The sequence below is a fragment of the Sabethes cyaneus genome, chromosome 2 (genome assembly GCF_943734655.1).
Source record: "Sabethes cyaneus chromosome 2, idSabCyanKW18_F2, whole genome shotgun sequence".
NCBI lineage: Eukaryota > Metazoa > Arthropoda > Insecta > Diptera > Culicidae > Sabethes > Sabethes cyaneus.
The window spans coordinates 197,890,334-197,909,249 of NC_071354.1; the positions used below are offsets into that span (position 1 = coordinate 197,890,334).

The window sequence follows — 18,916 nt, forward strand, 5'->3', positions numbered from 1 at the left end:
ATCGGCCGTATTATGAAAAATCGAAATATGAACATGATTTTGAACGAAGATTTTGTATACTCTTAAAATTTAATTTTCTTAAATTTACGATGCTCCTGGGAGTAGCGAAAATTGGTGCACAGGAATGGCGAAAACTGGATCTTAAGAGTCGAAAACTGGTGCCTCAACATGAATCACAAATGTTACGTTTACAACGAATTTTTGAAATATGGAACTAAATGGCAATAAATATCAGTTTTCTTGTGTTCTGTCTAAAAAAAAGTTTGAAGTTACTGGTTGCATATAATGTTTATTTCTAATTCCCGTCGTAGTAATGAAAGCCACTTTAATTTTCATCATTTCTTAGGTAGATTTGATGAATACTCCAAAAGTTCTTGTGCTGATTTGACTCAGACACACTTACCTTCCGACCCGTGCACTTTGAATTCACTAAATAGCGATTATTAAAGCATTTTATTGAAATTACGCAACTGACTTCATTACTTAAACTCGTCGTACCGTTTTAAAATCCGTCCATCAAAATTTTTCATCGTCCGAACTAACAATCACAATAATGTTTACGCAGCTAACGCGCATGTATTTGTGTAGGACGGCATGACAAATGTTATTCTGCAAGGTTTCTGCTGGTCATGCAAGTTTTCCCGGCTGGAGAATAACGACAATGCGTTGCGTAAGTTGTTATCATTTTACGAATGACGGGAATTGAAACGATTAGTCTTCGTCGCACGAAAACATGTAGGAAATTTGGCTGCCAGGAATTCTTTAATGAAAAAAAAGCATTTCAATAGGTCTCAGCTCACTTTGATTGATCGCATATGATAGTCAATAAACTAAAATATTAGGGAAAACTAATTTTGCATTGTGTGTCATAAAAATCGCTGATATTTTTAATAATTTATGTTGTATAGGACGAGAATAGGCAATTACGACGAAGCAGCGACATACCTTATGCATGTTTTCGTTTGATCGCATTCTCGGCTTATTGACAGCGATGAACAACGAGTATAAGACAGAGATAACGAGAGAGTATCTGCGCCGACGATTCTTCTTTGTCGAGATTGTCATTTCGCTAATGAAGTGACGATGAGTATTCATCGCGATCAAAGCTAGCAACATTGCATTTTTGTATCTTTTTATGACATTTTTATTATATTATTTTATTATTTACACCGTTTTTTGTGTTATTTATGTGCCATTTCGAAGTAATCTTTATGTCCCTAAAACTGGTAGTACAAAGTTAGCAGAACATTAGTTGCACCATCCAGTTAATTGATGCTCAATTAATGCTAATTAATGCTCCTAACGACGAATTTAATGCTTCATTGTTTCATAGGAAAAAAACAATGCACTGCTAGCTTTAGATAAAGTTTAGATAGAGCTACCCTAGTATGACCACAATTTAATGCTCATTTAATGCTCCAGGAAAAACATAGTTTCGGAAACTTTGGTAGTCTTTTTCCATGAAAAATTGAGCGAAAAATAAAATGTACTGCTAGCTTTAGATAAAGTTAGCAGGACAATGTTCGGAAATGGCACTTCCGGTGCAGATAGAGCTACCCAAGTATGACCATAATTTAATGCTCATTTAATGCTCCAGGAAAAACATAGTTTCGGTAACTTTGGTAGTCATTTGAAAAATTGAGCAACGAAGAAAATGTACTGCTGCTAGCTTTAGAAAGTTACCGAAACTATGTTTTTCCTAGAGAAGTGAATTATTGTCATACATGGGTAGCTCTATCTGCACCGGAAGCGCCATTTCCGAACATTGTCCTGCTAACTTTATCTAAAGCTAGCGGTACATTTTATTTTTCGCTCAATTTTTCATGCAAAAAGAATACCAAAGTTACCGAAACTATGTTTTTCCCGAACATTGTCCTGCTAACTTTATCTAAAGCTAGCAATACATTTTCTTTTTCACTCAATTTTTCATGGAAAATGACGTCCAAAGTTACCGAAACTATGTTTTTCCTAGAGCATTAAATTATGGTCATAATTGGGTGGCTCTATCTGCACCGGAAGTGCCATTTCCGAATATTGTCTTGCTAATTTTATCTAAAGCTAGCAGTACATTTTCTTCGTCGCTCAATTTTTCATGGAAAATGACTACCAAAGTTACCGATATTATGTTTTTCCTGGAGCATTAAATGAGCATTAAATTATGCTCATACTTGGGTAGCTCTATCTGCACCGGAAGTGCCATTTCCGAACATTGTCCTGCTAACTTTATCTAAAGCTAGCAGTAGATTTTCTTTTTCGCTCAATTTTTCATGGAAAATGACGTCCAAAGTTACCGAAACTATGTTTTTCCTAGAGTATTAAATTATGGTCATACTTGGGTAGCTCTATCTGCACCGGAAGTGTCATTTCCGAACATTGTCCTGCTAACTTTATCTAAAGCTAGCAGTACATTTTCTTCGTCGCTCAATTTGTCATGGAAAATGACTACCAAAGTTACCGAAATTATGTTTTTCCTGGAGCATTAACCCTTTATAAGACCGTGGCAATTATTTTGCCACCAACGAAAAATATTTGTTTTGCGTCTATAATGACATCAATATAATTATAGAAGCAAAATAAAAAATTTTTGTTGGTGGCAATATAGTTGCCACTGCCTTATAAAGGGTTAAATGAGCATTAAATTGTGCTCATACTTGGGTAGCTCTATCTGCACCGGAAGTGCCATTTCCGAACATTGTCCTGCTAACTTTATCTAAAGCTAGCAGTAGATTTTCTTTTTCGCTCAATTTTTCATGGAAAATGACGTCCAAAGTTACCGAAACTATGTTTTTCCTAGAGTATTAAATTATGGTCATACTTGGGTAGCTCTATCTGCACCGGAAGTGTCATTTCCGAACATTGTCCTGCTAACTTTATCTAAAGCTAGCAGTACATTTTCTTCGTCGCTCAATTTGTCATGGAAAATGACTACCAAAGTTACCGAAATTATGTTTTTCCTGGAGCATTAACCCTTTATAAGACCGTGGCAATTATTTTGCCACCAACGAAAAATATTTGTTTTGCGTCTATAATGACATCAATATAATTATAGAAGCAAAATAAAAAATTTTTGTTGGTGGCAATATAGTTGCCACTGCCTTATAAAGGGTTAAATGAGCATTAAATTGTGCTCATACTTGGGTAGCTCTATCTGCACCGGAAGTGCCATTTCCGAACATTGTCCTGCTAACTTTATCTAAAGCTAGCAGCGCATTGTTTTTTCCTATGAAACAATGGAGCATTAAATTCGTCGTTAGGAGCATTAATTAGCATTAATTGAGCATCAATTAACTGAATGGTGCAACTAATGTTCTGCTAACTTTGTACTGCCAGCTTTAGGGACATGTAATCTTTATATCATCTGGATCATTTTGGTACTCTTTTTATATATTTTTCACATCCGTGTCATTCTTGTGTTATTTCTGTGCTGGAATTTCCCGTGCCATTTTGTATCCTTGTATTATTTGCGTCAATATTGCGTTATTTTTGTATTACAGTGGTCTTCCGATTATATCTACACCTGGTTTAATCTACACCCGATTTTAGATACCCCCGATTTTGTCTACCATTTTGACCCGGTTTTATATACCTTTTTTTTAAATTGTCATTTCAACCATGCGGCATGAAAATTTGGAAGATTTCATGCATTTATGCATAACAGAGAATATTTTATAGTTTACTATATGGCATCTGTGGTATGTAATTATACACAGAATGGGTATAATAATGCTGAAGTCAAATACGCAAAGTAACTTCCATTTATTTTGTAATGATTATTTTTAAGTTAATTTTTTTAACATTTCATAATGATCCTTTGTGATATTTTTCTATATTGTAACGCTAACGGGCTAACGGGCAACCCCGTCTCCGCTAGAAACTATGGTTATCACCTTTCTTTCCTTAAAAATTCTCATCTTTGAACCATTGAACCGACTTTAATAATTTTATTACCAAATAAAAGAAATTTTTATGAGCTTTTCAGAAAAAAATAATAAACTGACGTTCAAAATTTTTTATGATTGCAAAAACATTTTTTAAAAATCTTAAAGTCATTTAAAATATTGGTTTTTGCCTTATAAATAAATGTATAGTTTTTTGCCGTTTTGCTATATAAATGTATAGTATAAATATATAGCAATCACTCGAAAAACTGGAAATGGAAAGAAGGTTTTATTTTTTCATTGTACTTTCAATGGTAAGCTAGTTGTTTGGTCTACACACCTTGGAAACATAAAAAGGTAATGGTTTCAATGTTTTTGCGATAATAAAAAAAAGTTTGGGCGTTAGCCCAATATTTTTTTTCTGAAAAGCTCATTAAAATGCTTTCCATTTGGCATTAACATAATTTAAATCGGTTCAATGGATCAAAAGTTATGAATTTTTAAAGGTGAGAAAAATGGTAATTTTTGGAACCACATAGACTCAGGAAAGAGAACCCTAAGTACCAAATAAAAATACGGATCTAAAATTTACTGCAAAGGAATAAGTACACAAAATTTGAATAAAATCGGAGCAATTTTGAATTTCGATATGTCTTTTTTCATAATATTGAGTTGACATGCATTATGGCTAATGGTTGATATGAATAAAATGAGCCCTATGCGTAAAATTACGCTAAAATAATACATAATTAAAGAAAATTTTTAAAACCAATTTATTTTTCCCCAAATTTGTCTACTTTCTAAATATATCTACCAAAAATTTTTGGATGGGTAGATAGAATCGGTAAACCACTGTATTTGTTGTATCATTTCGTTCTGTTATTTTGAATTAATTTCTATTACTTTGGAGCATTTTGGTGCAATTTTGTATCGTTTTTCATATCTGTCAGTTTTTTTTTATTTTTATGTCTTCTTTGGTCATTTTCACTCTTTTTATTTTATTTTTTTTGTTTCATTGGAATATTTTTTCGAAAATTTTTCTATTATTTTGTACCGTTTCGTTGTCATTTATGTACCGTTGTGTGTCAATTTTGTTCCATTATTATATCTGTATGTTTCTTTTTATGAGCGTTTAATAGCATTTAGTAGTTTGAGGAAGACGACGCTTTTCCTTTTAAATCCGCTACTTGACTATTTGATTTGACAACACGAGAGAATAGGCCAAAAAATTTTAGATAAAAATAATTAACACGTTCTAAATAAGTAAAAAGTTATATCTCGGGTTACAGTTAGTAATTACACGTTTTAAAAACCCTGAAGAAGATCCATGTTGTGATCGAAACGTTGTACAGTGTCTGCTTGTTTTTAATTTTTTTTTTGAAATTATGTACAGCTTAGCTGTGCTATCAAATTTTAATTTTTTTGCCATTCTATTTTTTCGCAACATGGAATTTTCCTGAGAATATTTTGAAATTTTGGTACTTCACTACTGGTTATGATCAATACATGAATTAATTTTACGACGTGTATACGCAAAATCAATTCATATATTTGAAGCATGCATTGCCTATAACCCTCAATTTCAGTAACCAACCAATCTGACGCAGATGAAAGTCTGCGCTCACATAAGACGCAATTTGATTTTCCTGCACCTGATCATAATCGAGTGCGGATAGACAGGATTTACGATTTACGGCATACTCGTCATCGTTTACCCGCAAACGGTATATATCTGTAGCTGTCTCGCGAAGCGAAAGTAAAAATAAAAACAATCTTCTAATAAAACCGTCGCTAATTTGATGGTGGAAAATCGAAATTTCCTATTCGGTGATGCTTAATTAAGAATGTGCTAATAATGACTCAGAGTAGTAGATCCCACTCTAAAGCAGAAACCACCTCCAAATGCCAATTGATTGACGCAAACCATTCTCATAGGCCACACAATGTGCCGACGGAAGTGCACTTGAGGAAATGCCGTGGCAACCTTGAACCGAACTTGAACGAACGAAATCGCTTGAGCGTGCAAACTTTTCGAAAGGGATTTCGCAAGTTGTTGGCGGTGATGAGTAATAATATTTTTAAATGCTTAGCTCATAGGTAGTAGAAAGGGTGAGCACTAAAGTACAGATTATCACAGAGTGACGTGATTATTATTATTGAACTAAGTACGCAATTAAATTCATTCAGAAATACGAAACAAACTTCACTCGTTTTCTAACTGAATCGAAAAAGATTTTTATGGACGACCTAGTTTTTTTTTCTAAAAATCTAAAAAGCAGATTTATTGGAAATATCCCAACTCACTTAGCTCAGAAAAATACATGAAGAAATAAAATAAACAAACAAACAATTTTGCGACTATACGAAGGTCATGTACGCTTTGTAATAGTGTTTTATCTAGTTTAATATCGTAAATAAACCCCACATCGTAGGGCAATATAAATAAACTCTGTCGGGAACTGTCTAGAAAAATCTGTGTCAAAGTCGTAATCCTTGACGATGACGAGCGTGTAACAGTTGTCATCCACTTGTGAATTCGCGTCTAAATGGACTTTTGTTTTCAATCTTGATGATTTAATATTGAATTTAATAACGGTATCACCACATCTTGTGATATGTTTGTTGAGCAAAATACGACCTACAAAAGTAGCCACGGCCTATAAAATGTATTTTTGATCCATCCTATTGCATCTGTTGAATCTGTTAGTGCGTAATTTTTTCAGGCGTAATAAAAAAAAAATATTTTGGATGCGGTGCTTTTACTCTAACCAGTAAAAGAAAGTAAACAATGATTTGATACTCGAATCGCAGCATTTTTCCATATTCTGGCCGAGCTCTTTGAATGAAAATGCGTAGATCGTCGACAGGTGAGCTCGCTGATGGAGCGAAAATGGTCTGTTTATTCGTTAATGGCTGCATATATTTATGCTGCTATCTTTTCATAAACAAATCCACGGCAGCAAATGCGTAAAATCTATACACATTTCCGAATGCGTGTGCGGAAAAAAGCAGCAAATAGGGAAGAATATTTTAATTGAAATTTAACTCATATGCAGGGTATCTCAGAATCGGTAATTTTAGCAGAGCAAATCGAAGTCTTGGTGCTAAAATCCGTTTTCGGAACTTGACCGTAGCATTCATTAAGGCTTCCTAGCTAGTATTATTAATACTATTAAGTACTATTAAATTAAAATCGCTTTAAAACAAACACAAAATCAAATTTCTTTTGTCCTTTCCACCTATAATTGTCCCCAAATGCTTACTGGAGCTAACACTGAGCTAGCACGTACTTTGTCTAGATAGATTTTGTCTGAAATTCAATCTAAACATTCTTTAAGTGGTTAAATTTTTCGTGAAAAAAATAAAGAAATAACCTCAAATAAAGAAACCGAATGGGTGAAGGTCTAGTGAGACATTTCGAATATCGCAACGTCCATCTAATAGATCGCATGTTTTTCAAACTCGTCGACGCTACACAATTCCCTCAGTCTTAGAGCCAAAGTGAAACGGGCTCATAACACGTTAAAAGCTCGCAATCCGGAACCGTAAACCAGTTAGCAACCTTAAATCATCTGTCTATAAATCAGCGTACAGATGTTTGCAGCCGATATCCAACGGTAAAACGATGTTGCTGAAAACCAGGAAAAAACAATAGTTCCATATTGCTACCTTGCGGAACTCAGTCCTGATGTACTGGTGAAGTGCAAAGAAATGTATCATCACGATATGCTCCTAGGTTTCAAGGACGACATCGATAACATTGCTGTTAACCGTAGAGCTGTGGAAGAAGCGTAGCATATCTTAAGGAGGAAGCTGCGAGGATACGGCTTATCATAAATTCTACCAGAGTAGAAAGCGTGGTAGCCTTTCGGGTGTTGGAACTGCGGTGGTGATAGACGGAGATACTTTTGAAGTGGTCGATGCATTTGTTTACCTTAGTACGTTAGTGACATATGAGGACGATGTGAGTCGAGAAGTGAAAAAGCAGATAGCGGCTACCGGATTACGTAGCCAGTCGAGGTCCCGTAGCCTGCAACTCCGTACGAAACTCGCGCTCTTTAAGACGCTAATTCTCCCGGTGGTACTCTACGGCCACGAAACGTGGACGTTGAAAGAGAGCGACCGACGAGCTCTCGGGGGTTTTGAGCGTAAGATCTTGCGATCAATTTTTGGCAGCATATGAAATATACCAAGTATACAAAGATGCGGATATTATGAAGCGACTAAAACACGGCAGGCTGCAATGGGCTGACCACGTAGCAAGGATGCCGAATGAGAGACATTGCGTGGGGGACCAGGCCCCCTCCAGAATTTTGCAGACCCCCTCCAGAAATTTTCAGGGAGGGAATATAATTACAAACGAGCGAGCGTGAGGTGGTCGACAGGGGGAAGCAGTTCTTCGATGAATACCTCAATGGCGAAGCTGCAGAAGGAGACGGAACGGAAGTTAACCTACACACTTAAAAAAAGTACCAAAGTTGGCAAAATTTTGCCGAGATTTGAACAGCCGAGCGTTCGGTAATTTTTTTTATGATACCAAACGTTAGTAAAATTCGTAAACGTCGATATGCACTACAGAAATTTTAACCGAATGCTCGGTTGTCCAAATCTCGGCAAGTTTTGCTGAGTTTTTTAAGTGTATAGGAGTGCCCAACGGACGGTACTCTCCCAGTTCCCAGACCCCGTTACGCCAGCTGTCACCGACAGCACAAGGTTTCGTAGTGAATTACTAGGCAAGTTTCATGGGGGTTCGCCCCACTAAGGTCCATATTTTTACCAAACCGACAGTTCTTGCAGAAATGGGAGTTTTTTTCAACAACCCCACACGCAGCAGCAATATGGGGCTCAACGTACAGGGTTGAGTTGAATGGAGTAGGCCCCTACCAGCGAAATCTTCTAGCTACGGCCAATGATGACAGACCAGCGAAAACCGTATTGAGCAGAAAACCCGACAGAGGCCAACGTAAAATGTACTGGTTGGTGACAAACATTTGAAGATATTTACCATTCTTTCTTGTTACCAGTCTTGCGACATGTTACTGGTACACAAGCACCGAAAAGAAATGCAAGAACAAGGAAAACATCTCTTGGTCTACGTGTCATACACTCTTCGATATCGGGGAGAACATGTCACCAGTCTTGGAGACACTTTTTTGTATTCTCTTTTGCTGTTGCGCACGTAAACCAAACATACAGCTTTCCCCCAAACAACACGGTTTGAAATAAGAAGGTCCCCAATACAGCTTATTCTCTATCACTGCTCCATACTATTCCAACTACAACTGTAAGCAAAAAGAGACTAAAGCATGTCATTTCTACACGACATTTTGTATGAATGGCCGGCTGACATACGAAAATGTTTGCTTATTATCATGTACGTATTCGGGCTAGTCTCGACACGTGCAAGAGATAGGCATTGTCGATACAGGAACAGTACAGAGCGATGGTATTGGTTAGAGTATGACATGGCATTGCATGCTGGTGAATGTACAGAAAAAATGTACCCATTTCGGTCCTGTACCCCTTAGATGAGCGCTGTTGACGTGGATGCTAGAGCAGCGAGTGTTACGGGCGACTAGAGAGCGGCAGCCCAAGACCGAGAAATGTAGCGATGGCTCCTGAATTCGGCATAGATTTGCTAAACGGATTGACGCCGAATAAGTAAAGTAAGTAATGTAGTCTACAAATCTTCTTCTTCTTCAGCAGCATAGAGCCGGGGTGGCTCGTGCTGTTTCAAGCACTCGTCTCCATTCAACTCGGTCTTGGGCCACTCGTCGCCAATTTCCTAGTCGTCTCAGAAGTCGCAAATCGCTTTCGACCTGGTCGAGCCATCGTGCACGTTGGGCCCCCCTGTTCCTGGTGCCGGTGGGGTTGTTGAAGAGGACCGTTTTCGTCGCACTGTCGTCCGGCATCCTTACGACGTGTCCGGCCCACCGTAGCCTGCTAACTTTCGCTAGATGTACGATGGGGGTCTCCCCAAGCAGTGCCTGTAGCTCGTGATTCATACGCCTCCGCCACTCTCCGCTTTCTGTTTGTACTCCGCCAAATATCGTCCGCAGCACTTTCCGCTCAAACACGGCAAGGGCGCGTATGTCCTCCGTAAGCAGCGTCACGGCTTCAAGTCCATAAAGAACTACCGGTCTAATAATGGTTTTGTACATTGTTAGCTTCGTGCGGCGGCGTATGCTTCCTGATCGCAGCGTTTTACGAAGGGCAAAGTAGGCCCGATTTCCCGCTTGGATGCGCCGCTGGATCTCCTTACTAGTGTTGTTGTCCGCGGTCACCAGCGATCCCAAATACACGAACTCTTCTACCACTTCTAGTTCGTCGCCGTCAACGGTTACCGTCCGTGGGAGGCGCGCATTTGTTTCCTTTGAGCCTCTTCCTTTCATGTATTTGGTCTTCGACGCATTTATTTTTAGCCCAATTCTCCTAGACTCCGCTTTCAGTCTGGCGTAGATTGCCTCCGCCGTCGCAAAGTTCCTGGCAATGATATCGAAGTCATCTGCAAAGCCTAGAAGTTGGCTACTCTTGGTAAAAATCGTGCCTCTCGTTTCAATGCCCGCTCGTAGTCTACAAATGCTTGACGAATAAATGAATAAAAAGATTTGCACATGTTCAATTACACCACCAAGCCATCTATGGAACAAGTAAGGCTAAACATGAATGAGTCCCTTGAAAAATTAATTTGTGACAAATTTGAATCATTGAACTGTTCAGTGTCAGAAATTACTGCGCATCAGAAATTAGCTGCAATGAATAATGCTCGCGGGTTGTCGGGGACGATTCGTTCTGAATCTGACCAAATTGGAAAGAAGCGTAAATTACGAAATTGTAGTGATGATGACAATGTTTTTGCGGACGACGCAACATTTGCGGAAGTCTTTAAAAATCACAGTAAAAGTAAACCTAAAACTATTAGTGATACTAATGTTACCGATACTGGCAACTATAACAATGCCGGTTTTAAACCGGTTAAACGTAAAACTCGACCGGTCATTGTGATTAAACCGAAAGTATCCAAACAAGCTTGCGATGACACTCGTAAGTTTTTAAAGAGAGCTTTAGATCCGAGAACACACAAAATAAGTAATTTCAGGAACGGTAAAGATGGTTCCATTATTGTTGAATGCGCTTCGGGCGAAAATATTGATCAGGTGAAGAATGGTATCGAAAGCAATCTGGGTGAAAATTATAGCGCTGTTGTTCCCATGTCGGTGCCAAGATTAAAGGTAGTGGGCATGAGCGATAAATATTCCTCCGATGTCTTCATTGATTTTTTAAAAAGTCAAAATGATGGTATCGAAATTAATGATGTAAAAGTTATAAATATATATGAAAATCCACGCTTCATGTATAACAAGTTTAGCGCAGTGATTGAAGTCGATTTGGCGACGTATAAGTCTATGCTGTCTGCGAAAAAAGTAAATGTCGAGTTTGATCGGTGCTTTGTTGTTCCCGCGATTAATGTTTTAAGATGCTTCAAGTGTGGGGAATTTGGACACAAGAGTACGGATTGCAAAAATTGTGATACCTGCTCAAAGTGTAGCCAAAAACATAAGACATCAGAGTGCACATCAACTGTATTGAAATGTGTTAATTGTTTGAAAATTAATAAAGAACGAAAAATGAATTTGGAAGTCAACCATGCCGCATTTAGTTCAGAGTGCTCAATTTATAAAAGATTGTTTGAGCAAAAGCAAAGCAGCTTGCGTTTCAACAAATAGCAACAAAGTTCCAAGAAAAGTGTGAATCAAATCGATTTTTTGTATTTGAATATTGCGGGGTTGTCAACAAACTACGTTGCATTACGTCAGATTGTTGAAGAAAAACGTCCACTTATGGTTTTTCTAGCAGAAACTCACATTATTGAAACTGAAGCGTTTGATCAATACACTATTCCGGGATATAATGTTGCTGCTTGTTTATCACATTCTAGACATACTGGCGGTGTTGCTATTTATGTCAAAGAATCAGTTCAATTCAACCTTTGTCTTAACGAAGTGAATGAAGGTAACTGGTTCTTAGGCATTACGGTTGTACGTGGCATAAAGATGGGTAATTATGGTGTTTTGTATCATTCTCCCAGCTCTAGTAACCAGCGTTTTGTTGAAATCTTAGAGAACTGGCTAGGGACATTCCTTGATGCAGGTAAATTAAACATATTGGCTGGAGATTTTAATATGAATTGGCTCGATACCTCAATTTCGCATCGCTTGAAACGTCTTGCTGAATTTTTCAATTTAAGACAAACCGTAGATAATCACACGCGGATTTCCCAGCATAGCAGAACTTTGATTGATCATGTCTATTCCAATTTTGATACTGTTTGCACAGTCACGGATATAAATTTGAAAATAACCGATCATGAAACATTAGTTATTAAAGTTGTGGATAACTTAAATAATAGCGAGGATTTTGTAAAATTGAAATGCTGGAGAAAATATTCGAAACATGCTATTTCGAATCTTGTTGAGAGAAGCGTAGATTTTCCACTCGCGGCCGGAAGTTTAGATGAATCTGCGGCTGTTCTTACGAATGCTTTGAAAACGTGTACGAATCAATTAGTTGAACAAAAATTTGTTTCTTTGAAAAACTCGAACAGCTGGTATAATTTGGATCTCTTGCGTCTTAAACGTGAGAGGGACAAATGGTACAAAAAATTTCGCAGATCGAATAGTCAAAATCATTGGTATGAGTACACGACCGCGCGTAATAAATATTCACAAGAGATTAAGAAAACTCGATGTGAATATATCCAGAGGAAGATTAATCAGCATCAAAATAACAGCAAAGAGTTATGGAAAATTTTAAAAGCTTTATTGAAACCAAGTAATTGTAGATCGCGGTCCATAACTTTTAATGGCACGTTAGAACAGTCAGAACTAGTAATTGCTTCTAAGTTTAACGATTATTTCGTCGAAAGTGTGTCGTTGATCAACCAGTCTATTGAATTGGTCGATGAGCCCAATGAAATAAAACAGCCGATTAATAGTAATTGTAGATTTGAAGGTTTTCAACCAATCACATTAGGTGAACTTAGAAAAATCTGCTTTTCATTAGGAAAAACGGCTGGCGTAGATAACGTAAATGCTAGAGTTATTCAAGATTGCTTTCATGTTATAGGTTATACCGTACTAGACCTGATTAATGAATCATTGCAAACTGGGAACGTTCCTCAAGTATGGAAAGAATCGTTGGTTGTTCCAATTCAAAAGGTTGCTGGAACGATTAAAGCTGAAGAGTTTCGTCCCATCAACATGTTGAACACTTTAGAAAAAATCCTAGAACTTGTTGTTAAAGATCAGCTACTGCAATACTTAAGTAGTAATTCTTTGTTGATTCCGGAACAATCGGGCTATCGAGAAGGTCATTCTTGTGAAACCGCATTGAACTTGGTGTTAGCAAAATGGAAAGACTACTTAGAGCGTAAAGACTCAATAGTTGCTGTTTTCTTGGACCTAAAACGCGCTTTTGAGACAATTTCTAGGCCCAAATTGTTGAAAACAATAAAGCGCTTTGGAATTAGGAATATTGCTTTTAAGTGGTTTGAAAGCTATTTGTCCAACAGAACTCAAAGGACTGCCTTTAATGATTTCGTATCTGATCCTGTGGGTAACAATCTTGGTGTACCCCAGGGAAGTGTATTAGGGCCCCTTTTATTTATTATGTATATAAATGACATGCGGCGAGTTTTGCGTTTTTGTGACATCAATCTTTTTGCAGATGACACCGTATTGTTCATTGCAGCTAAAGATTTAGATGAAGCCGTTTTACACTTGAATGAAGATTTACGTTGTCTAAGTAGATGGTTGAAGTATAAGCAACTGAAATTGAACACAACTAAAACAAAATTTATGGTCATTTCGCGGAATCGATCAAATGAAAATGTCTCAGTGATGATTGATAATGAGACAATTGAACGCGTTCGGGAGATAAAATATCTTGGCGTGACTATTGATGACAAACTAAAGTTCAATACTCACATTGACAATGTCATCAAGAAAATTGCCAAGAAGTATGGAATTTTATGCCGATTGAAAAACGATTTAACTGTTGGTAGTAAAATACAGCTATACAAATCAATCATCTCTCCTCATTTGGACTTTTGCCCTTCCATTTTATTTTTGGCCAATGAAACGCAAATATTGAGACTACAGCGTTTGCAGAATAAAATAATGCGGTTGATTTTAAGATGCGATAGATTCACCTCCTCAACTTTTCTGTTAGACGCGTTGCAATGGTTGTCAGTGAAGCAAAGAATTGTTTATTTAACTATGGTGTTCATTTTCAAAGTAGTCAACGGTATGTTGCCTCAATATTTGTGTAATCGAATTGAAAGAGGACGAGATTTTCATAGATATAACACCAGAAACGCGGATGAAATAAGGACACCGAATTTTTTGTCAGGTGCTTCACAAAATTCATTATTTTACAAAGGAATAAACGTTTTCAATTCAATGCCAAGACACATTAACCGGGCATTAACACTTGCCGAGTTTAAGAGACTATGCATTTCACACGTTAAAACAATTTTTTAAAAACGGAAGAAAATATTTTACTCATTGCTGTAGCATGCATTTGACGAAATTTCAAAATGGATTAATTTATATGTGGATAATTTTATTTTGCATAGCATTACCTATATTTATTCTATTTTTTTTTCTTTTTTAATAATTCGAAGATTGTAACTAACAAAGTTTTTATGAACGGCTCTCATTTCTGTATGTATTGAATATTTTTAACTTGTATTTATATAGAATTTATTTATTTATTTTTATTTTAATTGTATATCACATTAACTGCTGTGTTCACCACGATGGTGATGATGGAATTTTCTTTTAAATTGTAGTAATTAAAAAAAAAAAATAAAGAGTAGTCTACAAAAGTTTGAGCCTCGCGCGCGGAATACAGGTATAAAGGACATTTTTACATTTTGATGAAAAATAATTCATATTGCATGCTTTGAGAGAAATCATAAATGATTAGTGGGTTATCCGGCAGACTGCTGGGCCAACTTGCAAACTTTTGTGGTAGACATCAAAAGCTTTTTTATTAGATCTCAAGTAAACTGTTTTTGAAGGAATTTATACCTGTTTATGAAATCAGTTCGTCTTTTTTGCATAACTGGTTCAAATTGTTATTATATCAATTATCTTATAGATAAACCGTCTTGCTCAAACCTTTGTGGGGGTATGAGGCGGGACCATCATCATCATCATCATCATCTTCTATTTTATAGTGAAGTTTCGTTACGCTCTGCGTTACGCTTTTAAGGCAGCGTACGATTCAGTCAGACGAAGTGACCTGTAGCAGATAATGACTAGATCATTGTTTTCTGACGGTTTTAGTTAGGCAGCCACTTTCGTGACGTTGGATACTCTAACCTGCTATTCAACGATGTCTTTGAAGGTGCAATACGAAGAGCAAACGTGGAAAGAAACGGGATTATCGTCACGAACTAGCACATGCCAGTAAGTAAAACGTCCCCCACCATTGCACAACCCAACAATGTATATTAAATATTTTGGTCTATATCGAAATTTTCCAGATCATCCATTTAATCATTCTTCGCTCAAGACACTTTCTCCCTTTCCAAAATAGTTTACGTCATGAGCGCGTATAGAGTCATATACGAAAAAAGAAAAAACACCTCCGGTGGTGGTTTAATCACGAGACTTGCCGGAGCGACTGTCGGCAACGCATTGCTCGTTTCTATCGTAATGACCGAGTTGATAAAAATCTGTCTTCTTGGCAATAGAAACATAGATCAGTCATACAAATATGGTATCGTAGCTTAGGAATGTGTGGTGCGTATACGGGAATGATAGAATTGGGAGAATAAAACAAAAGTACACGGGAAGAAATTTGATTCCGATGCCATGAATGAAATCATAAAATCATGAAATGTGAGTTCATGTCAAATCATGACTGAACTGCCATATCAGACAGCACAAAATCATGAATAATAGTTCATGATTTTGCGTTGTGTTGTACTGCAAGAAGCTCGTGATATCATGAGTTTTATTCATGGTGTATTTTCATAAATCATGAGCTAGAAACCGGGAATCATGAGTCATTTTTCTCGTTTTGGAGATAAAATTTCTACCCGTGTAGGTATTAGACTACCTAGTATAACGGGCGGCAGTAGTTTAGTGAGTAAAACATTCGGATATCAACCGAAAGATCGTGGGCATAAGCCAATATATTTTTGGTCTATATTGAAATTTTTCAACGAGAAACGAGATTGTGACTTACCATTAACACTGGCTAAACCAAGCACATGTCTGCTGGCAGGGAACGTGGGAGTTCAAAAGCTGTTGGCGCCGAGGTAAGCTAGTTGGAGAACGATATGAAGTGGTGGAGGAACTCAAGTGACGAATTGCAGCCGCAAATCAGACTTTCTAAAGATTACTTATTTAGCTGAAGTCCCGTAGTTTGCAAATTAGCACAAAACTGTCGCTCTACACTCTACAGAATGCTATTCTAACTTTATGGACATGAGTCATGGGTGCTCCAGAATGCTGATCGATACTTGGGGTTTGTGAGCGTAAAGTTCAAGGATCAATACTTGATGACAAAATGGAAAATGGACTGTGGCGCAAATGAAAAACGAGCTGTATGAATCATTTAAAAATGCTGGTATAGTAAAGCAGGCAGACTGGGGTGAGCTGGGCACATGGCCAGAATTTCCAATAAAAGTGTTGTTAAAGTTATCTTTAGCAGAGAACTAGGAAAAGGTCGTAGACTCTAGGACAGAGCCCGCAACTGGAGGGTATGCGCTGTCGAGGTGTGCTGGTGCACGTTCAGCTGGAACGGCCGCCCAGGACCAACAATAATGGAGGATCATAATTCGATCGGCGCTTGATGGATAATGGATTGTAGTCAGTAAAGCAAGTCATTTGTGTATCGATGCATGATTTTGTATTTTTGAACATGATTTTTCGTTTTTCAAGGTGCGTGGCAAATTTTAGCTGAATTTGATGGATGAATCAGTATCTTAGATCCGTAAATATAAACCTAAACAGAACTTTTTCAATTATTTTCATAAATTTATACCTGCTAAGCACAGAAAAAAGTGGATATTGAGTTAGCGATGGCTAGAGAATAAACCCATGCTAAAGTCACTTTAACTTCGAATGGACTGTGTCTACTAAGATTCGAACTCACGACGATTCGCTTGACAAAGCAGTCGCAGTAACCTTACGGTAGAGTCTCTCACCGCTTCTTTTATTTCAAGGTTTCTCAAGGTCGTCATTTGAACTCTATCCTTTTTGTGTTTATTCAAACAAAAATTTTGCTTTCTGATTGAAAATGTATAGTACAAGTCCTTTGTTGAGAGGTTGAGTAAATATGCCATCATTAAGTTTTTGGGCGACGTATTAATTCTCCGTCGAAATGCACTTCTTTATCATTTCGTATAATTATTTATTTCTGATTTTTTGTGAGATAAAAGTATAGAATATAGGTAATGCGTTACTTTGGCCTTCAGTGGTAATTTCCAGAAAAGCTTCTGCGGGTGTCGAAATGCTTAATTTTCCACATTTCATTCATGAAAAAAAAGTTCTTTATTAGTTTACTTAGCTAAACCTATTTCATGAAGTACAATCGAACGATTGTACCAAACGACCTGGATAACTTGAACAGGTTGTCCATTATAGTTCCAGATTAGTGTGTGTTAATATTTTTCACTAAAATACACTTTCAATTTGTTAGGTTTGGTCCACTATGCAGCGTAACAAGTTTCTAAAAGTAATCATCATCGACACCAACTCGATATTGTTCGGAGTTAGACTCCTTAGTCCTTAGTCCGGAGTAAGCCTCCGAACAATTCAATTTCTTACTTGGAAAGCGATTTGTGCTTCATCATAGTTTTCATTTTTGTGTGCAAAATGAATGAAGGACGGCGATCGGATACGTTGCTGGTACATAGTCGCCATGTTTTCCAGAAAAAAAATCCGACTTGGTATCACTGAATTTAGCTAAGCTAGCTAAGCGAGCACCACAACTGCTGTGCGTGCTGTCCGTTCAAATGAAAACCAGTTTCTTCAGATGCTTCTAGAAAATTTCACTCACTCCCACACACTCTTCTTCTATTTTAGTTTTTTTTTACAAGTAACTCGACCGAATATTTGCTTCCTCTGGAAGACCGAAGTCTCGCTCTACTGGTTAAACCGTTTCGCAACGAATCCCGAAAGCAACTGACCAGTGGACTGCAAATTTTCCGACTCTAGCAAACTGGTAATTTCCTTTGGTTGTTAAGATTAGTGCTGCTGGTGGTGATGGTGGTGGTGGTGGCAGATTTTTGCCATATATCCACTAAAAATATCGAAAAAAATATGTGAGTAAACGGTGAAATGTAAAATTTCTCGCGGCCAAGGGGTATTGTTGACCGTTGAAAACTTGGCGATAACGCGAGGAAGGGAAAAGAAATATCTCCTTGTTGGAAAATACATCACCATCTTCTACACACGTATTGAATGCGTGGGTACAGAATCGCGAGAATTGTAAAGGTTTTCCCCGTCCGACATCCGCTGTCGGGTGCCTGGTTTGTACGGAGAAGGTGTGTTTGTAGAAGTAAACAATTACAGCTGCAGAAACAACATGTTTACGTCTGCTTCGAACTGCTGGTTATTGCCGCTCGAGATTGCTCTGTAACGTAATTATTCAGTACGAGTCCTTCAGGGCTAGCAACTTTACGACTGAGACGAGGTGATTCCGGCGAAACAGCTGCCTACGTTCCAATTCTGTCACAAAAAGTCTTTCTTCAGTGAAAGTTCACTTAGTTGGTCACCCTACGCCGCTAGAAAGGCGGCAATTAGGCAATGAGCACAGAACAGAAGTGGAAGTTAAAATCCAAACACGTACATGCTACTTTCTGCAGATACTAGCGAACCTGGCGGTGGCGAGTCACTTTTTTCGACGAAAACACCCGAACGCTTACGAATGCACACGAAAGCATATGAAATCTGCTCTGCGATTGGTAGCGAGCGTTCTGCTTATATTGCTGTTGTTCGCATCTGTGCGAAAACCTTCCC

At 37.6% G+C, this 18,916-nt stretch overlaps 1 protein-coding gene across 1 annotated transcript in view; it reads right to left on the reverse strand.

The window, feature by feature from the left end:
• Positions 1-18,916, reverse strand: part of LOC128734164 (bromodomain-containing protein 4) — a 70,192-nt gene that overhangs the window by 13,003 nt on the left and 38,273 nt on the right. The gene's annotated exons all lie outside the window — the stretch shown is intronic.